The sequence below is a fragment of the Falco peregrinus genome, chromosome 7, assembly GCF_023634155.1.
Source record: "Falco peregrinus isolate bFalPer1 chromosome 7, bFalPer1.pri, whole genome shotgun sequence".
NCBI classification, from domain to species: Eukaryota; Metazoa; Chordata; class Aves; order Falconiformes; family Falconidae; genus Falco; species Falco peregrinus.
In genome coordinates this window covers 86,937,614-86,951,575 of record NC_073727.1, presented here as the reverse complement: position 1 = coordinate 86,951,575, position 13,962 = coordinate 86,937,614, and the positions used below count along the sequence as shown (strand labels likewise).

Below are 13,962 nucleotides of genomic sequence, written 5' to 3'. Positions count from 1 at the left end.
CAGCATAGTTTTGATCTGTCGGCACTACAGGAATGAATCATGCCTTATCACAGGAGCCATCAGCTCTCAAGTCTATAAAACAGAGAGAGAAAACTAAGGAAGAGGAGGACTTACTCTAGTGCTGCCTTCTTACCGTTGGTCTTCCCATTTATTTGTGGCTCAATACACGGAGGCAGAAAGGAGGGGAAGAAAAAGAAGGCAAGCATATTATGTATTTGTATTCTTGTCTTCTAGTCCTTCCAGAAAGGCCAGTTTTGTAAACAGAAAGGAAAGTGAGATTTTCTTTATCTTGTTAACTACTCTCATGATTGTAACATAGCATGCAGAGTTGACAAGTATCTCTCAGTTAACATGTTCTCTGCTGAAAACGCTCTACAACTTCTTTTGCAACACTCCTTAGTCAGGCTGTCTGCACCTTAAAACATTCAGCCTGTTGTTTCAACAGCACAGACCTGCATGATGAATTATAAAAATTGTCCAATATCATGTCACCTTGGCTACAGATTTAATTTCACATAACATGAAACTTCACTAAAAATCATTATACAACGACACAAGGAAACACAAACATTGGTTTCCTTTTTCTGGTTTTTGTTTTTTTTATATTAAGTGTAAGCCTACTACAGCTCCCTCTGGGAGGATGTTTTTCATACAAAGCCACATTCTTTGAGTCTTATTCACATAAACAGTGATTGAATTAAATGAGATCAGGCTTTGATCCGGCATTACTGTTACAAAACACAGCATAAAAATTAATTTTAAAAAAGCCCAGGATAATAGGCATCCATCTTTAACCTATCTAATAATGCAAAGATTAGTTGAAGGTTTTGTTTTTCAAGGCTACCCTTCTGAGATTTAATACAGTAAACAAATTATAATTTTACTACCCACAAGTTGTTGATAATTACCTCTCTATGGGCAATACTGTAATTCAAAAATAAATCAAGATAATTTTGTTAAAAGAAGGGTAATTATTTTAGTATAATTTTATTCTTGATCTTTAATTAAGCAAGGCCTGAAAATCCCATTGAAAGAGCATAACAGATGTGATTTTTTTTAATGGTACTTGGTAAAATCTGCTAACTTTTACATTACAGACACTTTTGCCCTATCCTGTTTTTCTTGAAAGAGCATGTATATTTGGACAACTTGTAAGTGTAAGATATTCAAACCATGAGAAACTTCTGTTAGCAGAAGAGCGAATACTCCAAATCTGAGGCATGAGAACCAATCAAGTAAAAAGTACAGACAAGCAACAGATGTTTGCCTGCTATATTAAAATTTAAAATGTGAATTTATTAATAACAATCAGGCTGAGACACTGCCTGTATGGTTAATGCATTTCAAAATCTTAGTGTTTTGGGGGAAGATGATGGTATACAGCTCTCTAATATGATAGGAAAATCCATCATCTTAATGTGACGCACTGTAGAACACATTTAATACTGTGCTGAGACACTCCACCACAGGATCACTCTACTCTGCTAACCCTCCCTGGCTAAGCTCACCTGACAAGTGCACTTCGTGTGTCTTCTACCAAGGCAGAGTAACTGTGTGTCACGAGAGCTACAGAGGACGGAAGGACCAAGTAAGATCTCCATGTCACTGATACTCTTTGTTCCATCTCTGGAAACACTAAGACCAGATTCCAGGTAGAACTGGCTTTACACCACAGCCTAATGAGTCACTCAGCACTTGCTTCAGCTTAGTCATGGAGAGATTCTTAATTTCAAATATGAGATGGAGAATAAATAAAAACCCATAAATTAAAAAATTAAAGGTTTAAGTGCTGTGCTTAGTTCTACTGAATGTACCACTACCTGTTTTCTTGGTTTGCCTGTGTGTTGGCAAAACCAGCTCATCCCACATAATTATATTCAGACACTTTCTGGATGTACAAAACCACATACAATACATAAGCAAATTCATATTAATATAATATTTCAAAAATAATTATTCTTAAAAGCTGGAAATATGTGCATCCAAATTCTGCATGCTAGATTTTTAATAAAATATGCTTCTAGCTTCCATGCCAAGTATTTCACTTTGAGGATTAAAAACAAAAAGAAGAAAACCCCGCCATGATTCTAGTAACTGAACCAGCAACATCCTCATTTGTATGTCTGCACAGCTATAGGCATGAAAGGCTAGATTCTCTGAAAGCACAATGGAGTGTGGAAGCCAAAAGCTTGATTTTAAATTTATGAAGCAAACATGCTGGTGGGCAGGGGCAGGGCTAGAGGGAACTGAGAGAAGGCAGAAAAAAAATGGGGTTTGTTTGTTTCTTTGTTTACTTAAGTTATTCCTGTAGGCACAGAATGAATCTGGGAATCATTTTTTAAAATAGTTTTTTTTCAGTTAAGAAACTCTGCTAAGGACTATAGCTTATACCTACAAATTCTGCTTCAACTTGTTGGTGTGGCATGCTACTTGGTGAAGTATTCGTACCACTTAATTCTGCAGTTCACTTTTCACGTTGGGTCCCATCTTGCTGACATATAAATTCTCATTGAGAAGTGTAAAATTCTCATTGAGAAAGGACCGAATACTTTCTGAAAAAGCAAGGGAGGCTTACATGCAGAAATAGTAAACCTGGTCTGACAAGTAGGGAGAATAAGAAGCAGAAGTGAGTTATTCTAAACAGTTTTTATTTGAGACCTACCTAACAAATTCACTCAGGGCACTCCTCAACCAAAACTAAATCCCCAAAAGAATACTGAAACTTAACACTTTATGAAGCAATCTGGGAGGTGATTGTAATGTGGACTAATTACAGCTGAATGCTGATTGTTTGGACCCAAGAAAGATGTTTAAATTAAATTACTTCACATTTGTGTTTACACATAGCCTGTTATCACAGCTTCGCTGATGTAAAGTTATTCCTCAAGCCATGGTAACTTAGTCAAAAGGGTCCAATTCCCAAAGATTCCCCTCAAAGGAAGAAAGGCTGCTTAATTACAAAAAAAAAAAAATTCAGTATTATAAAAACTAGGCCGCTATGGGATAACAGGAAAACTCCTCATCTGTATAGTGAACCAGCTAGACAGAAAATAAATGGTACAAGGAAAAAGCCGTCAGTCTTCATAGTGGAGGGAGACCAACTCTGCAGCCCCATGGCCATCTGCGTTATACTGTGTCCAGTATACCACTAACGAATCACAGCGGGACAGGGAAAGATGACAACAGTTAAATAACAGACCTCACGGATAACATTATTCAGGATAAAGGCAAGTGCTGACTGCAAAGAGATACAGAAGGACTTAATGACACCAAATAACCAGTAAAATGGCTGGCAGAATTCAATACCATTTCAAAAGAAGATGGGTATTCATGGCAGGAAGAAAAACCTCAACTTCCCATGCATAAAGATGGGCTCTGGATTATTCAGGAATGAGACCTTGGATTTATAGTGGATTGTTCTTATGAAAGTATCAGCACAGTTAGAAAGCAGGGAAAGTGCTAAAAATTATTACTGCAGAGAATACAAGCAAAACCACCCTTACTCAACTGTCTAAAAAGTTCAACTGCATCCCAAAAGTTGTAACTCTGGCATCTCTTCTCAGTAAAGGTTTAGCAAAACTAGAAAAGTTTCAAGGAAGAACATAAGACAACCAAAGGCAGGACATGATTAAGCAGAGGAAAATCAGGTTGGAGAAATACTAGAGGGCATCAGATTAAATCAGCAGATCTCAGGCTCAAAACAAGTGAGAAGAAATGGCTCTTCTTATTATAAAGCAATTTTCAAGCTGTGTTTTCCTAGCCTATTTCCCACTCACTCACGTTTCCTCCTCAGCTTCAGACGGTCATTGACATGGATGCCCTAAAAGAGTAAAAGGCGTTAAGGAGAATATATGTTTTCTTTCCCTGCAAATGAAATGCAGCCAACATAACAGATGTGAGAATTAGCCACACTGACCATGAAAGCATTCACCTATACCTCTAAATCAGGTTCATTTTACCTGTAGGCAGGCAACTTGCTCAGCCACTGGCCACCATGCAGGAAGAACTGAAAGAAATCTTCCCAGACAGACAGTTCTGTCCAAGCCAGCAAGAGATGTGCAGCGCTCCGTGCCTTCAAGGTGACTGAAATAATGTGATTCATGAAGACAGTCACACAGAGAAGCAGCTGACATTAGGCACACTGTCTTTGCAAGGTACATCAGAAGCATCTATATCACTTGCTAAGTTTTTGAAAACTCTTTATGTTATTAAACTTCAAATAAATTACATTTGCTTTTGCTTATTTTGAAGCTAGTAGCAACTCAGACAGCTAACATCAACCTCTCTCTTGACTGAGCTGTCGTCATTCACCCCAAATCCAGTCCTGCTTTACCAAGCATACTGGTAACTACGCTATCCATCTGCAGAGGCATCTCCACTTGCCCATCAAGACACCAGAGAAAGTGAAATGGATGATGGCCTCACCCAGTGCATGCCAAGTCACAATTTCTTAAACCCAGGCTTCTCCAAACTGATTAAGTGTAACCTTACAGTGAAACAAAAGCATCCAACTACTTGGTAACTGACTGATCATTAATAAAATACTGTAAATTCACACTTCAGCTTACTCCACACTAGAGTCTCCCATTCATATTGACAGACTTCAACCATAGCTTCACTAATACAGGGCATTCAACCATACTGAACAGCTGTTCTGGAGGAAACTAGCACACCTCTGGAAGAAATCATCACACATTAGAATCAGAGTACAATCTCCCACACTGAAGCAAATTTATATCCGCTGAAGCAAATTTATATCCGTTCAAGGAGGGGAACGTGATCCTCCACAATGTCTTTTTTCTTTTTTTTTTGGGGGGGTGGAGGGTGGGGGCAGCATCTGACATAACCCTACAAATCCAGGGACTGCATTTCACCACATCTAAGAGAACCTAAACACATGAAAGAAATGGTTATTGCAGGCAACATGACACAGGGGCAGGAAGAAAAACAACTTCCAATTACATCTAGCCTCTGAGCTTTTTCCATGCTACCAAGAATTTTGGGCAAAGACTCATTTACCTGTAGGGCACCATATGACAGCACACAAAAATGGTAACATGATACACGTTAAAACATAACATTTATTCTTATTCTAAATACCTTCAGACTCTGAAATGAAAAAATAAGCTGGTCAGCATCTGCTGTGACATCTGCCTGCAACTCCATCATCTGGCACTCTTCAACGAAAAAACCACACCATTGAAGACAGATACTTCTGCAGTTCTGTTGCCAACAGAAATCTATCTGTACTTCTTGTGCTTCCATACACGGAAATTTTAGATCTTGGGGGCTAGTCAAAGGCTGAAGTTACATCACAGTGTAACAGAAGAGGAAGAATGTAAAGATTTAAGACCAGTACCACTTCTTAGAGAAAAAAAAAAAAGAGCACAGGGACAGAGCATGGCCTGATTTTAAACAGAAGCTGTGAAAAGCTATCAAAAAAACCCATACTTGCAACAATTCAGAAACTGCTGTAAAGTCTAGAAAAGACAAAATGATAAGAAAGTGCTGTACTTTCAAAATCTAGATCTGAACAACATTATCAATGAAAGACTGCAGATGGCAGGCAGATAGCTCTACAGCCAGAAAAATAAAGACAACCCCCGTCCCCCATCCCTAAATCTTCTCAAAAGACTTCAGCCAGACACAGACTAATCACAAAGGTGGTCAAAAAGAAAATGAAGGAAAATTACTCATATGTGAGCTTTACAATATACTAATGAACTGGCTTAAGTAATGGGTATGCTTTGCAGGTATTCGTGCAATTATCTGAGACAGTAGTGATAAAGTGAAAAGATCACATCCTGCCCAAGACTCCAAATCAACTGCAGTTTCTGCAACTGTACTGCTTGCATAGACATCAAACTTTTAATAGAAGTAAAACATACATAAAATGATTCACTGTGATCACTATTAAAAAAATACTGAGCTGATACATGACTACCATGCATTGGTGGTGCTTTTTTATTTTTTAAAGCTGGCACTTTCCTCAGTGACTGACCCATCTAAGACAATTTAGAGAATTTTGACTCCGAAGTGTATCAGCACAATATAAATAGACTAGCATCAGGCCTTGCTAAGATGTCACATTGCAGATGCTGTTAAAACCAACAGAAAATATACCTGACTGGAATCGGCAATCGGCATCTCAAACTGGAAAAGAAACTGATCCCACTGTAATGTGGACACAATGAAGATACACACCCTTATGGAATTAATTTCCATCAAATCCAAATGCATTTTGCATAATGCAAACGCAAATGCTTTCATCCAACACCGTGCCAGGTCATGCACCCAAAAACTATCTTCAGTGGATCACTTCACAAAAGCGGATGGTGTTCAGGTGGGAAGGAAGGCAAGTTGTGTGAGAGAAAGGAAAAGTAAGGGATAGAAGCAGCTTGTTTTAAAGCAGGATTCGAAGGAGGTGAGATTTCATGATTTGAAGAGTACTCTACATATGCTTTTGATCACAGCATAAGATAAAAAAGCTTAGGCTTTTTTGACATAGGGCGAAATAAATTTTTCTTCAAGATTAGGGCAAACTCACTAGGGTGCCCACACTCAGCACATCGCACCCCAGCTACCCCATAGCCCCAGTACCCTCTGCCTAGCATCCATACCAGATACTTCCATCCACCGCTTCCCACAGATGTGCCTAAATCCCATCCCCAATCGCAGCCAGCTTCCGCCACAGCCATGGCTTGGCTGAGATGCACCTAGGATTTGGAGGACCAGTACAGGGTCTGGGGAATGGGAAGGAGGGAGCACAGAGAAGCAGGCAGGAAGACATGAGTGCTGGCAGTAAGACATAAGACAGAGTCTTCCTGTTGATTGCAAGAACCTTGAATTTCATGCCACACATGTCAGGACCACTGACAAAGGATCAAAAGTTAAATGCTGCAAGAACAAGCCAGCAATCTACAGTCCTGTACCATATCCTGAGCTAGCTATGTACTCAGTATTGCATCAGAAGTACAGCCCTGATGCTACCAAGACCCATCCACAACCAGATAATGCAGGAATTCAAGCTGTACTGTGTTGGTTAAGCCACCCAACATGGATTCATTTATCACAACAGGACTGTTTTCACAGGACATCTTACTCTTTCAATAAATCAGATTACTACTAATAGTTAATGTGCTAGGTTTCTTTTAACCTCAAAGTCCTGTGCAGCCTTAATACTTTATTTATCACACACTTCTCAAAAATGTGTTCTAAATTGACACTTACTCATGTCATTACTGTTTTTTGACAGCATCCTTCACCCTGGTATTGAACTACCACACACTGACAGTATCCTTCCCTGCTTCACTATCAAGACCTGCACATCTGCAATTGGACCTCAAGGGTTTTCCAGAAACCAAGAAAAATACTTCTATGGCCGAACTAGCACCACCTCGGACACAGAGCATCACTCTGTCTGTCGTGTACAACCACATCCTCCAGGGAGGCGATACACAGAGAACATCCTGGCATGCATGCATTTGAAAGCCATGCAACAAATAAGCCAGGAATTCACACATTTATTCTGGCTTTTTCTAACTTTTGGACATCTGCCTTCAAAAGCCCAACAGTCCTTTGAATGGCAGCATGAGATAAACCAAATACAGAAAGAGGAGAAGAGAAAGTTTAGAAAGAAGCCTTTACACATAATTTAGTGAAAGATCACAGGGGGATTTTTGGATTTCACTTTTCTCTCTCACAACTGCTATCAATATACTGTAACTATTCTTCAGCAGCATCTGCTAACAAGGAGTGGGAGTAGTGAAGAGAGAAGTAACTAAGCTCTTCCTAAAGGGTCCACAAGCTAGTGATGGTATGCAAGAATATTTGCTGTTACTGTATTCAGAAATTATTCTGAAGATTTTTGAGGCCAAAGTAACTGTCCAGGAGGCAGGGAAGAAAATTAGGCCCTTGCTATACTGTTACAGACTGAGGTCTTTCCAAAGTGCAGCTTTACACCTTCTATTTTTGGCTGGATCATTTTTTAAGAAGTCACAGATTTAATTTCTTAGTAAAAAAAAAGGAGCTAAAATGACTTGTTTCAATTTTTTATTTGCCCAAAGCAATTACAATTCATTTAAGTCTTTGACAAATACCACTCTAGGCCAATCTTGCCAGTGAAACATGGTACCACATTTGTGATTTCAAATGAAATACTTCCACAGATGACATGTCGCACTGATGTAACTCTAAGAAAAGATACAACTATGAGTTCTCTGGAAGTTCACCCCAAGTCCTAACCGTTGAGGGAAAAATCCGAATCTGAAACTAATGAGAATAAATAAAATAAAGCTGTCAGATGGTATAATTAATTTAAGAACCTAAAAGTGCTTTACAAACATTTGTCATGCCACCCATCCAAACAGATAAACATTGTTAGTCCTATTATAGAGATTTAGAGAGTAAGGGGCAGCAAGTTTTTTTCTTACATCACAAAATGACTCATTGGCAAAGTCAAGCAGAGGTGAAGCTGAAAACAGATGGAGAAATGCAGCTCAATTGCTCATTACCATACCCTACAAGCACCTGATTTATTAAGATATCATTCATCTCATCAAGTCTAAGAACATCGTAAGTTTGACAAGCCGAACTCCACAACATGCCACCTTTGACAAGGCAGGATGCTCAGCCTAGTGCTGCAACTAGATTATGTCAGCAAACATTGGAGCACCATTTCTGAAGCCAGCTTCCCACAGTTTCTCTTCCCCCCAAAAGAAAAGAACTCTACAAAAAGCTTGAAGAAAAGCACCTGAATGATCAGGAGCTTGATCACTTTATTTTTACCAATCATTTACTCATCATTTCATTTCTAGTGTTCAAACACAGTCTCCTACATGAGGTTGATAGCAATGTCAGGGTAAATATCAAGAAGTAGAGAAAAACGAACACTTTCCCAACTGAGTACTATCACGAAGCCACTTCTTAATTTTATTACAGTTTCTTTTCAAACAAGAAGAAGCAATGAGATTACTACTGTTACAGAATTCCCATCCACTCTCACAGACTATTAGCTCCTCACTGACACAAACAGGCATACATCCTGTACATACAGGCATCTAAATAAAGATTTGCATACACCTTAACCTCTCACTGAAATCTGCAGGCAGGTGCCTAATACTTTATGTTGCCAGCCAACAGCAGCTTTGGTACACGCAGCAGCTCTAACTGGTATTTTCTGCTCAGAAATCATTATGAAGTTCTCAATTAGTGTCATTACTCCATGTCCTGAGGTTTGCAAGGCAACTGCAGATCTTGCACGTAATCATACATCTCCAGAAACACTTTGTTTTCCAAGTATCTGGAGAATGAAGATTACACAATACTTGGAACTTCAGCCTGCCAGAATAAGTTGTTATAAAACTAGCTACGCACTCAGACATATCACGTTGAAAGCAAGCAAGCAAATAACATTCTCCTCCTCAGAAGCCATACGCTCAAACAGGCCTACTAGATCTGGACCATTCCTAACTAGTGCTGCCTAAGAATTTAGCTTTTGTTATATTTTTCCGTCATTGAACAGAGACAGATTAACTGACCTTCCTGACAGATTGCTCCTTCAACATTGGTAGGACACTCAAAATTCATTTAAACAACTCATGGGGGGAAGATTCAGTGACCCACCAGCCAGTAAGCCACTTTCTACCCCTCAATGTTTTCCCTGTGAATTAAAGGTATTCAGTAGCAGACATGTATTGCAGAAATACCAGATACCCCAATAATCACACGTAATTATAAAAATACAAAGATATTGGTTATGCCTTTTAAAAAAACAGAGCACTATCTACAGCCTATACCGTAATGCACACAACACCCCAGGGCATGATAAGCCCTTTATTAATGCTTGCAATGAAATGAACACTGCAGAATAATTACACACTGTAGCCGTGGATTTCTAAAATCAGAGAGCTCTACCAGCAGCCTGCGTATACTCACAAGGTGTTGAGACCTCAGGGGAAGCCGACGTTTGCAGTAAACTAGTGGAAATATTTTCAGTGGAGCGTTCAGGTGATGTCAACAACAGCAACTGCGGACGACTTTGAGCCAGATTCCCATTTCTCATCAGACACGGCCTTAAAAGTTGGAACAAGAGCGTTAAGGCTCCTCATTTGTACCCCTGAACCTGCACTTCAGCCCCTGCGCAGACACGGGCTCCTGTCTCTGTGCGGCTGCCCGGAGTTCGCGTGTGGGCGGAAGGGGGGGCTCCCCCCCGGACCCTACTCCTGGGCCGTAACAAGAGCACACCTGAGTCGCCCGGGCACCGAGCGCGGGTTCTGCAGGGCCGGGACCCCGCCGCAGCCCCGCCGCAGCGCGGCCAGCCCCGCGCCCACCCGCCCGGCCCCGGCCCCGGCCCCGGCCCCGGCGCGCCCCTCAGCCTCACCACAGCCGCACGCAGCCCCGGCGGGCGGGCGCGGCTCCGCGCCCCGGGCCCCACGCCTGCCCCACGGCGGCGCCCCGCTCACCTGCGCTCCCCCCCGCGGCACACGCTCTCCGGCGGGCGCGGGGCCGGGCACAGCCCTACCGCCTCCAGCGGCGCCTCCGCCGCCGGGCCGGGCTGCCCCGCAGGTGGCGCCGCCACCGCCGCCACCGTCCCCGCTGCGAGGGCGACACCCAGCGGCCGCGGCGGGCGGGCGGGCAGCGCCCCTCCAACCCGCCCCGCCGGCCCGGGCCGCCTCCCCCGCGGCGAGGGGCCGTGACAGGACAGGCCGCCCCGGCCGCGCCCCGGCCCCCTCACAGCCGCTCCCTACCGAGGACACGGGGCAGATCGGGCGTGGAGGTGCGGGGCCAGGCCCCCCCATCTGGCACCGGCGCGGGCAGCGGGACCAGCGGCGGGCTGGGCGGGCTAACGCGGGCGTGGGGCCACCGGCCCGGCCTCCAGCGGGGCGAGGTACCCGCTGCTGGCCAGGAAGGCGGGGAGCCGGCCGGAGCGAGGCTCCGGGAGCGCCGGGTGCGCTCGCGGGCGGCGGCTCCTTCGCAGCTCGACTATGGGAGCCCGTAACAATTTGCGTCGGAGCAGAACTGGCACAAGCCCAACGCCGTAGCAGGCAGCGGCCCTTCCCGCCGGCGGGAGCCGGCCAGCGGGCTTTGAACTCCGGGCTGACGGTGGGGAGCGGGCTGAGCCGAGCGGGGGCTGTGCCCGGAGCGGGCTGAGCCGAGCGGGGGCTGTGCCCGGAGCGGGCTGTGCCCGCCCGCCGCCTCGCCCAGCCCGGCTGCCGTAGCGCCCCGGGCCCCTCAGCCCCGGCAGCTGGGAGCGCAGGCTGCCCCGAGTGTGCGTCGGGAACTCACAGGCCGGTGGGGCGGCGAGTCAGCCAGGAGCGTCTGTAGGCACCGGTACAGGAGGAAGGAGTTGGTGTGAGTAAGCTGAGTAAAAGGAGAAAAGCGGGATCTGAAGGAGGAAACTTGAAAGCAAGCAGCTGTTCCCTGTACTGTGCCCGCTCCCACCGGCACATCATCGCTTTCAAAGGCCACCCCGCTGGCTCGAAGGCATTCTTAGGACTATGCCCTAAGCAAACTAAACGTTGAAGTAACACAACCACTACCCGGCTGTGTGATGGATGTATTCTTCTGGATGCTTTTGCAGATGTGTCTACTTACGCATGTTTCACTAAACAATTACTACGGTATTCATTGTTCTGTGGCAAGTCACACCACAGGTATGCACCAAAACCCTCGGTGCTCCTCAGGAAAGATTTACTGACCAAAATTTGTGTTCTGATGCCTCTGTGATCTCAGCAAAGCTTTGTAGCTTTGTCAAAACTCCAGTACTAGACTGAAGTCTGGTGTCATCACTGAAATTAGGATGTTACTCTAAAATACAAAAAAATATATTGTGATTCCGTTCCCATATTCAGGATAGGCCTGCTTCGTGGGAATTTTATTTTCCTTGACATTGTATATAATTCTGATGTAGGAATGGAAGTATTAATGCGAGTAACAATTAAGTTATGTAAGTTCTATATATATAAATGTTTGCAGGACTACTTTGGCTATGTTTGATCATTATGATTGAGAAACAAGATGTTAGCACATTGCAGAAAAAGGCTTTCTTGGCACTGATCTGTCACCAATCCATTTAATGAGAGTTCTCCCCCTTTAACAGAGTTAGGATGAGATGCTGTCACAATCCTGCAAACCCCGATGCAGGTGGGCTTCCTTGACTGTGTGGACGTGAGCGGGACCGTTCCCTGTGTTTAATTATCGTTAACCTTTTTTAATCCAGACATCCAATTTTGTCTGCTTCTGGAATTCTTTTTTCTGTCGGGAAAGGAAATTCATAAGGGATTCCCTCAGTTGCCTGAAACAGAAAGTGTGGCATGCCTATGAACTGCAGCTCCCCGCAGACAAAGCCCAGTCACATCTGATATTGTACACATCGTATATTCAAAGACTCAACGCCTTGTCTACCTGCCCTTACTACAAGTCCTGTGACTGAAGGCTGGGCGTTGTTTCATTATGTGCAAAAGGCTTCACAGTTACATGACCTGACAAAAGAAAAAGAAGGAAAGAAAAAAGCCAGGTGCAGAGGGGACAGAAAACAACTTGGTGGCAAAGGGACAGAGGAGGAGCAAATCCTGAAGCTCATGCAGAGGCCATGACAGATTATATTGCCAAGGGGCTGGCAGAAGTGCTTCAGCCCTACTCTAAAAACCCAGCCAGCGATGGGCCTGGAGTCTATGTGGCTTTGACCCCAAAGCTGTGGTCAAACAGGAGGTCACTGACATCAGTGTTGTGGGAAGAGCTGCATCATAACCAGTCCTTTCATTCCTGAGCTTCTACACCTTGATTTAGTATTTCAATATTTCCAGATTATTCTCTCTCAGTGGTGATGTTTCATAGCTCTTTGTGTAAGTATAAAAGAAACGTAAGAGACAGTCAGATTTCTGGGCAAGACCCACTTCCCATAACCAGCCCTGAAACCTCATAGTCCTTTCTGCGCAGATGTGGTCAGCTGGTGAATGAGACAGACTCATTCATTACAGACCTGGAAGCTCTCCTCCTCTTTCCATCAGTTTTCAGCAGGTTAATGCCTCCCAGGGCTGTCCCACGATACAATGCTGAAAAGATGACTGCTAAAAAAATCCTGCTTAAAACTTAAGTCCTAATTCCTCGTAAGGGATTTAACTTTGAAATGTTTCCCATAATCTTTTGGTACATTGTTAATCTGTTCAAGCAAAACTTCCAAGCAGGTTGGTAAATTGAGAATAAAGAAAGGCATTTCAATACATTTGTGTATTGGTAGCTTTGTCACGATCTGGAGCAAAAGAGGGGGATTTCTTCCCCCATTTCTGGACAAAAGTGTGCCTCCATTATCTCAAGTGGGTTACAGCAGCCTGAACAGCCTGGTTATGGGAAGACTGTCACGCAGCACAGAGGTAGGAAAATAATGAGCTGCAGGGAACATATGGAAACTCCGAACGTAAGTCAAACCATTATACTGAATGCAAGGAGGGAGGACAAGACAGGAAAAAGCAGTAAGAGAGAAACAGAGGAAAATGTGCTGCCGCAGAGTTGGGAACTCAGCTGCCTGTCACTACAGCAGGCAGTGCGGGATGACCGCCAGGGGCTAACGCACATGCTGTGGTGCTCAGACAAGAGCAGCACTGGAAACACCTGAGAAAGGGCCTTGCTGAGGGGTAGAAGGTCTGTCCTCACAGTGCTGGTCTGGAGGAAGCAATGGCAGGCAGATGAGTGCACCTCAGTCTGTCAGGGGCTTCAAAAACCTCCTCCTCTTCCAAGAAGGTTTCACTGCCATGGCTTTCTTTAGTCTTCCTTTCATCCAGGGTATTATTAACAAAATAATCTCTCTTACCCACACTGCAGATGTTACCACTCACCATTAGTGCCTGGCTTAACGTGTTGGGCCTGGCCATACGATGACACAGCCGCCATGGAAGGCCCATCAGGCCGGCCGCAGGCAGCGCCGCCAACACCATTTGGGCCCTGAGCGGGCACAGTGGATCC

General features: G+C 44.0%; 1 protein-coding gene across 1 annotated transcript in view; it reads right to left on the bottom strand.

The window, feature by feature from the left end:
• Positions 1-13,222, bottom strand: part of ANKRD6 (ankyrin repeat domain 6) — a 102,679-nt gene extending 89,457 nt beyond the window's left edge. Inside the window, exons 1-2 of the mRNA XM_055810742.1 lie at positions 11,287-13,222; positions 9,937-10,073 (exon numbers count right to left, since the gene is read on the bottom strand). The gene's annotated coding sequence lies outside the window, so the exon portion shown is untranslated. The remainder of the gene's footprint in view (positions 1-9,936; positions 10,074-11,286) is intronic.
• Positions 13,223-13,962: the final 740 nt, after the last annotated feature.